This window comes from Rhineura floridana, chromosome 2, assembly GCF_030035675.1.
Source record: "Rhineura floridana isolate rRhiFlo1 chromosome 2, rRhiFlo1.hap2, whole genome shotgun sequence".
Taxonomy (NCBI): Eukaryota; Metazoa; Chordata; class Lepidosauria; order Squamata; family Rhineuridae; genus Rhineura; species Rhineura floridana.
The window spans coordinates 186408463-186419147 of record NC_084481.1 but is presented as its reverse complement, the minus strand read 5'-3'; the positions used below and the strand labels follow the sequence as shown (position 1 = coordinate 186419147).

Genomic DNA, 10685 nt, shown 5'->3' with positions numbered 1-10685 from the left:
CTGATCCACCCAACTCCACCATCAGTGCTGGGGGAGGCACTGGGATTGCTATGCTAATAAGCAGTTTACGATAAAAACAGAATCAGAGGCAATCACAGGGAGATTTGATAAGGAATAAGAAGCAGGGAAAATATAGAATGAAACAATCTAAGAAATCATTCCAGAATTTGATCTAGTTGTGATGTTTGGTAAATGTTGTTTTCTTCTGGACTGCTAGCACATACAAATCTCATTGCGTACATTTGGAGAAGGAGAAAGTTTCCAAATTTTCAAGAGCATTTATTTTAAGCTATCAGAAATGTGGAATGTAACCATAAAAAAGCCCATATCTGCAACACTTTCATAATACCAGAGTATAATTAGTAACCAGAGATCACCCACACAATAGGCCACATTGTTATGAGAAGCATTATCACTTTGTCACTGAGACAGTGAAGCTAGATTTCTTGGTCAAAGCCACAACACATTGGTGATGACATTAAGATGAGAGCTGTGTCACTTTTGCTCTTGTCTGGACCATGTTCTCTCTAGAAGGTGTTGCCTTCCCACTATTGCCTTTTTAACATCCACAGCAGACAGAGTAGAATGCAGAGGGAATCCAAAGCTGTTTGAAATAGCTGCTGCATGGACTTTTCTTCTCTTCCATATAGGTTCAGTAGTTTTGTTTACAGTATCATTTAATTTAGGACAATTTCTGCAAACTCTTCAATTAGTCTATAGTCTCAAATGTACACAAGGCTAAACTGCACTAGTTATCTGTATTTAAATATCTAGATATAGATATTTCTCTTTGTTTTTAATGATGATGGCCTGTATTCAACTTAATTGTTGTACTAGCAAGAATTCCCACTAGCGCAATGGGATTTCCCCCTCTCCTCCCATGCACCCCGCTCCCCCCAAAGCTGTCCTGAAGGGTCAGGAGAGCCCCCAGTACAGCATACGGAGGGAGAGAGGAGAGATTGTTCTGTTGGGCAGAAATGCGTGCACTGACAGAACAATCTCCTTAGCACAATCACTTTTCCTCTCATTAAACCCTGAGGCCTCATGTGTAAGCTTAATTGAAATCAGTGGGAAAACTTAGTTACAACTAGCTCTCACTCATTTCAGTGGGATATGCTGCTAAACATGGGACATGCTGCTTATTTCAGTTGCAGCCAAACTCTACTGTGGCTACAATCTTATTTATTTTTATTTATTTGGTAAATGTATCAAAAATTTATCCAGAAGTTATTTACTAAAACTTATTTTAGTATTTAGTTATTTACTAAAAGTTAATTAGTAAATGTATCAAAAAGTTATCCAGAAATAAAAATTTTATAGAGTGATTGTTCAGCAGTACTACATACTAGAAGGATCTTGGAATTGTTGTGGATCGCAAGCTGAGTATGACCCAACAGTGTGATGTGGCTGCAAAAAAGGCAAATGCTATTTTAGATTACATTAAGAGAAGTAAAGTTTCCAAATCACATGAAATACTAGCATCACTCTATTCAGCACTGGTTAGGCCTCATCTTGAGTACTGCATCCAGTTCTGGACACTGTACTTTAAGAAGGATGCAGACAAACTGGAATAGGTTCAGAGAGGAGGGTCACAAGGATGATAGGTGACTGGAAACAAAGCCCTATGAGGAGAGACTGAAAGAACAGGGTATGTTTAGCCTTGAGAAGAGAAGACTGAAGGGAGATATGGCTCTTCAAGTACTTGAAAGGTTGTCACACAGAGGAAGACCAAGATCTCTTCTCAGTCGTCTCAGAGTGCAGGACACAAAATAATGGGCTCAAGTTACAGGAAGCCAGATTTTAGCTGAACATCAGGAAATACTTCCTAACTGTTAAAGCCATTTGACAATGGGTGGGCTTTAAGTTGGATTCCTGCACTGAGCATGGCCTTATTGGCCCCTTCCAACTAGGATTCTAGGATCCTTGACTTACATCTCCTTGGCAAAACTGGGTCATTGCAGCCCAAAACCTCTTGCTCCAACAGAACACAAAGTTATGCAAGCACAGCAAATTAACATCACGATGATACTATTGCATCAGAGGAAGACTACATTAGCAGAACCCAAGTGTTGTGCCAGGATGCCATTACACCTACAAAATAGGACAATTGGATCATGTAGCTCAATACTGTCTACACTGACTGGCAGCAGCATGCCAGGGTTTCGGGCAGGAGTGTTTCCCAGCCCTACCTAGAGATGCTGGGATTGAACATGGGACCTTCTGCATGCAAGGCAGATGCTCCACCACTAAGCTACGGCCCTCCTCAATAGGAGGCAGTTTTAAGAACCAGCTCCATTGGAGTCAGTGGAAGAGCCCCAGATGGCAGCTCTGCTACCTCCACCTCCTCTGCTCAGCTGGCTCACCCATGTTAGAGGAGAGATTCAGGAGCCAATCATAACACAGATCCAGAAGTATATAAGCCCCAGGCATAAAAGGCAGTCCATAAAACCAGAGAAGCACAAGGGCTTAAATCAGCCTGCCCCCATGTGTGCTTCACCAGTTGTAGCCTCTGCCTGCCTGCCATTTGGGCAGGCACATTGGTGCCTTCTTCATGGGCAGGACTCCCCACTGGCACAGTATATGGGAGGAAGGAGGATACATGGCTGGATGGGGTGAAAAAAGCTGGACCAAATGAAAGACATGCTGGGGCCTGACTGAGTCAGACAGTATTGGTTCGACAGCCTGGAGCTCTGGGTGTCGTGCATGGGGTATCCAGGGCCATCCCTACCATTAGGCAAAGGGAAGCAACTCCCTCAGGCAGCAGGTGCTGCCCCTTCCTCCAGCCATTCCCAGCTGTTGGAGGAGGACAGAGGTAGCCTCTGCCTGCCTGCCATTTGGGCAGGCACATTGGTGCCTTCTTCATGGGCAGGACTCCCCACTGGCACAGTATATGGGAGGAAGGAGGATACATGGCTGGATGGGGTGAAAAAAGCTGGACCAAATGAAAGACATGCTGGGGCCTGACTGAGTCAGACAGTATTGGTTCGACAGCCTGGAGCTCTGGGTGTCGTGCATGGGGTATCCAGGGCCATCCCTACCATTAGGCAAAGGGAAGCAACTCCCTCAGGCAGCAGGTGCTGCCCCTTCCTCCAGCCATTCCCAGCTGTTGGAGGAGGACAGAGGCTCCAAATATCGGAAAGACCGCCTCCTTCCCTATAGACCCTCTGCTGATGCTTGTTGATCAGCAGAGGGGGCTCACTTGGTAATTCCACCAAGTTTGAGGGGGTGGGCCGGGAGAAGGCACTGTCTGTGCCAGCTCCTAGGTTGTGGAATTCCTTCCCCACAAAGATGTGTCTGTCTGGCAACTTCATTGTACAGTTTCCATCATATGCTAAATATGCACCTCTTTGCCCTGGCCTTTGACACCTGAGACCCACCTCAGGACTAGGGTTGCCAGGTTCCTGGCCTGAGACTGATCCTGTATCTTCAGGAGAAGAGAAAGTCAGCCAAGTGCAGGTGTTCTTGCAACCCTGTAATGAGAAAAACCACAAGGTGGAATTCTCCCTTCCCTGTGCACAACTTTTAAAGATACAGAAGACTTCTTGGAGACTGGACCTGGCAACCAAGAGGTCTTCTGTATCTTTAAAAGCTGTGCACAGGGAACGGAGAATTCCACCTTGTGGTTTTTCTCATTACAGCATTGCACGAACACCTGCACTTGTCTGACTTTCTCTTCTCCTAAAGATAAAGGATCAGTCTCAGGCCAGGAACCTGGCAACCCTACTCAGGACCCACACTAGGGTTACCAGGTCTCCATTTTTTGGGCGGAGTCACTGGTTTTTGTGGGCCCTCCGGCTCTCCGACTAGCATCCCTTAATCTCTGGACTCTCAGCTTCAATTTTTTAAAAAAAGTTTCTAGGTGGTCTGGTTCCCAAGATATACACCAAAACGTCAACCACCCCCCCAAGCGACTGTTAAATCTGTTTTACATATCTTTAGAGCAGCTCCTAGCTCTAACTACAACTCCCATCAGCCTAATCCAGTGGCCATGCTGGCTGGGGCTGATGGGAGTTGTAGTTTTAAAAAGTAACTTTTTCAAGCTCTGGCTCTAACCCCACCCTTTCAGGATTGTAGCCAATAAATGAAGCCAGGTTGTGACTTGTTGATCCAGGCATGCCTAGGCTTAATTTCAATGTCAGAAAATGGTAGCTTTGAGATTTTGTAGTTTGTGTACGTAATATGGCTTAAAGTTGTTTTTCTCTTGTGTGCAATAATCAGACCCTGGGCTATGAAATATGAAAGTATTTAATCCAATACTTGCTTTCCATGTACCTGGAGTAAACCCCACTGAACTCCATTAGGACTTTCTTTTGAGTAGACATGGTTAGGATTGTGCTGTAAATTAATGGAACTTTTGAGTAAACATAGCACAGACTTGTGTTTGTGTTATAAATCTTTTTCTTCCCCTCCAATCCTATTTTAAAGCAATTAGTCAGGGTTTACCTAGGTATCACAGGTTTTATTATGTAGGAAATACTGATTTTTTAAAAAAGTGTTCCTCAGTGACCAACTGGTTTGACAATAAACTATTATATGGGGTATATTTTTACACCTGAGAGAGAGAGAGAGAGAGTAGCCTTTCCAACAACCCTATGAGGTAGGGTTGGTGATTGGAAACCAAGGCAGCTCACAATAAGAAATAAATCCCTTTAAAAACCAATAACCATAAAAAGTATAAACAGTTGCAAAACAGCTTAAAGTGGCATGATTCTGAATTTTGGGTTGGGTGAATTAAGTTTATATATTTATTTTTATTTATTTATTTATATTCCACCCTTCCTCTCAGTAGGAGCCCAGGGCGGCAAACAAAAGCACTAAAAACATTTTAAAAATAATAAAAACAGACTTTAAAATATATTAAAACAAAACAGTTTTTAAAAGCTATGACTCCAAAATTTATTTATGTATTTTATTTACAACAGTTATAGACTGCTTTATTGTAAAAAATCTCAAAGCGGTTTACAGAAAGAATGAAAACAATAACATTATTGGCAAAGACAGTTAAAGACATGGATTTAAAAACATTCAAATTAATAAAACCAATAATGAGTTAAAAACAGATTTAAAAACACAATCGCTTCTACATTCATGGATAGGCTTGCCTAAACAAAAATGTAGGTGCTGAAAAGAGGAGTCTGCCTAATGTCAATAGGCAAGGAGTTCCAAAGCGTAGGTGCTGCCACTTCGTTGTTATTATGTGCCTTCAAGTCAATTTTGACTTTAGCGACCCTATGAATCAGTGACGTCCAATAGCATCTGTCATGAACCACCCTGCTCAGACCTTGTAAGTTCAGATCTGTGGCTTCCTTTATGGAATCAATCCATCTCTTGTTTGGTCTTCTTCTTTTTCTACTCCCTTCTGTTTTTCTGTATTGTCTTTTCTAGTGAATCATGTCTTCTCATTATGTGTCCAAAGTATATGTGTCCAAAGTCAGAGGAAGGCAACGGTAAACCACCCCTGAATACCTCTTACAACGAAAACCCTATGAACAGAGTATCCAAAATGCTGCCACTTTACAGGACTGATTTCTTATAAGAGCAGAACAAGTACTATGTGGCACCCATAACATGGAAAGCACAGCTTGAACTTGGTCCTGCAGCAAATCAGCAACCAATGCAAATTTCAGAGCAGAGGTATTATGTGCTGATAGGATCTCACTCATGTCAGCAATCATGCCACAGCATTCTGCATTAACTGACTGGCTGCCAGGATTTTTTTAGTTTTGGTTTTCGGTTATGAATCCTGACCGGTTGTGGGATGCTAAGCTGCCTGCCTTACTCATAGGAATAATGTTGTGTTTGGTATGGTATTGCATTTAGGAAAGCATCACAGTATTATTACTCACTGGAATTGGGTTGGCTGTCAAAGTGAGTTTATAGCAGTCCACAGGGTAGACAGAAAGGGTAGAGAATTTTCTTACTCTTACTCATTTCTCAGCCCTCTTTCTGAAGTGAAGGGTCAAATCTGTAAAGAAGTTTGGAGCAGCCACATTAAAAGATAAGGGCAGGGCATTCCAGGCAGGGGGTTGCCAACCCTGCTTGGATATGGATGTCTTTGCAGAGGATCCCTAGTCAAGCTTTACCAATAGCACAATCCAAACTATATCTACTCAGAAGTAAGTCCTGTTGAGTTCTATGGGGGCTTAGTCTCTTAGTACGTGTGTTTAGAATTGCAGCCTTCAGGGGCATCCATCTTTACTCCCAAATGCTCCCATCTAACATCTCCACAACACTGGTCTCCTTTCTTCCTACAGTGGCCTTCTGGTGACTGGCCTGGCCTGAAGGCACTTAAACCCTTCTTGCCGAAAGCAAGTAGGCTAGATTAAATGTTCCCTACCCAGGCTCCATCTTTTAGCTAAAATGTCTAGCTTAATTTCCAGTCAGATATTTTTTTTAATTGTACGCTCCAAGCAACTGTGATTGATGTTTAATATATCATGCTTAATGACATCACTCGGGCCCACCCTGTGACATTACTCAGGCCTGCCCCGTGACATCACTCGGGCCCACCCCATGACATCACTCGGGCCCGCCCCTAAAATCTCAGGTTTTGGGATGCTTCTGACCTGGCAACCCTAACCCACACTATTCCTGTGATTACAATTTGTTTCACACTGTTTTTAATATTGAATTTCAAGTTGTTGCAATCTCTCCTAGACCTTAGGGTGAAGGGCAGATAAGAAATCAGATAAATAATAATAAGAAATACTACAAAAAACTCAGTAATAACATCAACAGCATGTCAATAACAAGTGGCTTATAAAAAAAATGCATGTTCCAAATGGCTGCCTGAACAGAACAGCTTTTAAAATACATCTAAAACAGGTGTGGGGAACCTTTGGCCCTCCAGATGTTGCCAAACTACAGCTCCTATCATACCTGGCCATTGGCCATCCTTGCTAGGGCTGATGGGAGTTGTAGTTCAGTGACATCTGGATGACCAAATGTTCCCCAGACCTGATCTAAAAGAAAGCAGAGATAACTTCTGCTGGGCATCTAGTGGAAAGGAGTTCCACAGGGCAGGGCCTCCCACACTAAAGGTTTGGTCCCTGGTAAAGCCAACTGTAGTTCAGGGGCATGGGGGACCACTAAAAGTTCCCCATCAGAAGATCTCAGTGGTCAAATGGAGCTTAAGTTGTTTAGGGCTTTGTGAATTAACACAAGAACCTTAAATCTGGCCTGGTAACAATTCTGCAAGGAGATATACCTGCATAACCCCTGGCTAATTGGATACAGAAGTCTCACTAGGGAAGCTCCTGAAGTCTGTTCTTGGTAGCCTATGTGTGCATTGTGCATGGGAAGGGGGATATAGAATGGGTTCTATGACACCACCTCAGTGTCAGGTGTGGGAAGGTTGCATTTTTTGACAACCCCTCAAGTCATTTAGTTCAATACAAAAGATGATCTGTTTCCTTCTGGTTCACAGAAATTCCTCCATATTCATCCAAGTGCTGCCTCACCCCCTCTGATTTCACAGCTACAAGGGCAAATGACTGCGGCTTTGCTGTCACATGACTCACCCCTTCTATAAAAAAGGATGTACAGATTAATAATGCTACATTTAGTTACTTTCAAATGCGCAACTGCCTTCTTCCTTCCTTCCCATCTCTTAGAACCAAAAAGGTCATTCAGACAGAGTTCACAAGTGGTTGGGGAAGTATAATTGTTAATACTTCTCGGTGATTTTTGAATTCCATTGTTGAACACTAAACCATTCGTCATTTTCCAGAACTGGGAGCTGAGCTCAAAGTGATTTGACATCCTTGTTATTATTAAAAAGAAAAATCTTATTCACCAAGTTTTGCTTGAATAGTCCACTGTAACCAGTAGTTCTCTCATTCCACAGCAGAGTGAGAAAGATGTCCTTTTAAAGAAATATAATGCCCCCAAGTTGCCTATTTGGTAATAATTAATTATCCTTCCTCCCCACCCCTCCCCAATTATTGAACTGAAGTTGCATTAGCATTCCATGACACTTGTGAATATTACAAGCTCCAGTTTGGGAAATGCAGCATCATTAAACCTATCTATATCACAAATTCCCCCTCTAGGATGCACAGCTTAATGTGGTGAGGGGGTTTGAGAGTGTCAAAGAAGCTAAGAGCAATGCCAGCAGGAGTCTAGACTCCTAGCAAGGACATCCAAGACAGACAGAAATGAAGCAGGAGAAAGACTTATTGAATTCTGTGAAGCCAATAATTTGTTTCTTGCAAACACATTTTTTGAGCAACCAAAAAGATGACTGTACACGTGGACATCACCAGATGGTCAATATAGGAATCAAATTGATTATATAATTGGTAGCAGAAGATGGAGAAGTTCCATACTTTTGGCAAAAACAAGACCAGGAGCAGACTGCAGTACAGATCATGAACTGGTCGTATTGATAATCAGAATAAAGATAAAGAACAACAAAGCAATCATAATGCCAAAATACAATTTAAATAACATCCCAGAAGCATATAAAGATCAAATAAGGAACAGATTTCAGGCTTTAAACTTAGTTGACAGAGAACCAGAAGAACTATGGAGTGAAGCAAGAGACATTATCAGAGAAGAATGCAAAAAGACAATACCTCTAGTTAACAAGAGATAAAGACCTCAGTGGAAGACTGAAGAAACTCTTAAAATGGTTAAAGAGAGAAGGAAAGCAAAAGCAAAAAGCGATAGAAACACAGTCAGAACTCTAAATGCAACAATACAGCGACTCCTACGTAGGGACAAAGAGAACTATCACAATAGTTATTGTATAGAAATAGGAGAGGACAACAAAAAGGGAAGAACAAGAGCCCTATTCCAAAAGATTAGAGAAATGAAAGGGAAATTTAAACCACGACTAGGGATGTTGAATAATCAATAGGGGAACACACTAACTGACCGAGATGAAATAAAAGGAAGATGGAAGCAATACACTGGAGAACTCTATAAAAGAGATGACAGGATGACAGATTCATTCACGGAGGAACCATACGATGAAGAACCAGAAATTTTAGAATGTGAGGTAAAAGCTGCTCTTAAAATACTTGGAAGAAACAAATCACCAGGAACAGATGGCATACCAATAGAGTTGCTACAAGCTACTGAGACTGAATCTGTCCAAATTTTGAGAAAAAATTGTCAACAAATATGGAAGACTAAACAATGGCCCACAGACTGGAAGCGTTCAATATACATCCCAATTCCAAAGAAAGGGGATCCCAGGGAATGCAGTAATTATCAAACTATTGCCTTAATTTCCCATGCAAATAAAGTAATGCTCAAGATTCTACAACAAAGGCTCTTACCATATATGGAGCGAGAAATGCCAGACGTCCAAGCTGGATTTAGAAAGGGAAGAGGCACCAGAGATCATATCGCAAACATACATTGGATAATGGAACGGAGCAAGGAATTTCAGAAGAAAATCAGCCTGTGCTTTATAGACTACAGCAAAGCCTTTGACTGTGGAGATCACAACTATGGAATGCATTACAAGAAATGGGGGTGCCAGAGCATCTGTTTGTCCTGATGCACAGCCTATACTCTGGACAAGAAGCTACTGTAAGGACTGAATATGGAGAAACCGATTGGTTCCCAATAGGAAAGGGTGTGAGATGGGGTGTATTTTATCACCCTATTTGTTTAATCTGTATGCAGAACATATCATATGGAAAGTGGGATCGGACCAAGATGAAGGAGGTGTGAAAATTGGAGGGAGAAATATCAATAATTTAAGATATGCAGATGATACCATGCTACTAGCAGAAACCAGTAATGATTTGAAACGAATGCTGATGAAAGTTAAAGAGGAAAGCGCAAAAGCAAGACTACAGCTGAAAGTCAAGGAGACTAAAGTAATGACAACAGAAGATTTATGTAACTTTAAAGTTGACAATGAGGACATTGAACTTGTCAAGGATTATCAATACCTTGGAGACAATAGTCAAGAAATCAGATGAAGGCTAGAACTGGGGAGGGCAGCTGTGAGAGACCTAGAAAAGGTCCTCAAATGCAAAGATGACTCACTATGTGTGTCAGAAAAGGGCCAGGACATAGGATAAGAATGTGCTTATCCATACTTCTGTTTAATCTGTAAAGTAAGGTCCTTGTGCCTCCACTAATTCACCCTTGTCCTTATGATATGTCAACTGCTGCCCTCCCCAGAATTTGGAATTCATTACGTTTTTGAGGAACGAGTGGGTAATTCCTTTACATTTTGATGGTAATAGAACTAGAAGTAATTTTATTACTTTTATGGAGTAATTATAATGTTTCCAGCATTACTTTTGGGCATTACTTGCAGAGAAAGCAGGGGAAGTCTTCTGCTCCTCTGATTTGTGGATGAAAATCATGTGCCTCAAGCTGAGCTTCTGTGCTTCATCGCTCTTCCCTCATGCTCTGTGGGTGGGTAGGAGGTGATGAGGGAGGAGGTGGAGAGCGAGATGGAGGTGGAGTGGAGAAAACAATTGTTTAAAAAAATGGATGGTGGTGGAAAAGAATGGAGTGGAGGGGAAAAGGAGCTGGAAGGCAAGAACATGGATAAAGGAGGAGAAGGAGGCAGCAGCAGAATGGACATTAAGAACTGTGGAGGTGAAAGATGATGATGATGGGTGTGTGTGCATGTGTGTGTGCGTGTGTGTGTGTGTGTGTAAATACTGTGTTTGCACATGGCACACAAAGTGGCCTCCACCACCGTCTCTGGCTAC

At 42.1% G+C, this 10685-nt stretch overlaps 1 non-coding gene across 1 annotated transcript; it reads left to right on the top strand.

The window, feature by feature from the left end:
• The first annotated feature begins 889 nt into the window (after positions 1-889).
• On the top strand, positions 890-1019 carry LOC133378655 (small nucleolar RNA SNORA17). The gene has a single exon (XR_009761088.1). It is a non-coding gene; the product is annotated as a small nucleolar RNA SNORA17 (small nucleolar RNA).
• Positions 1020-10685: the final 9666 nt, after the last annotated feature.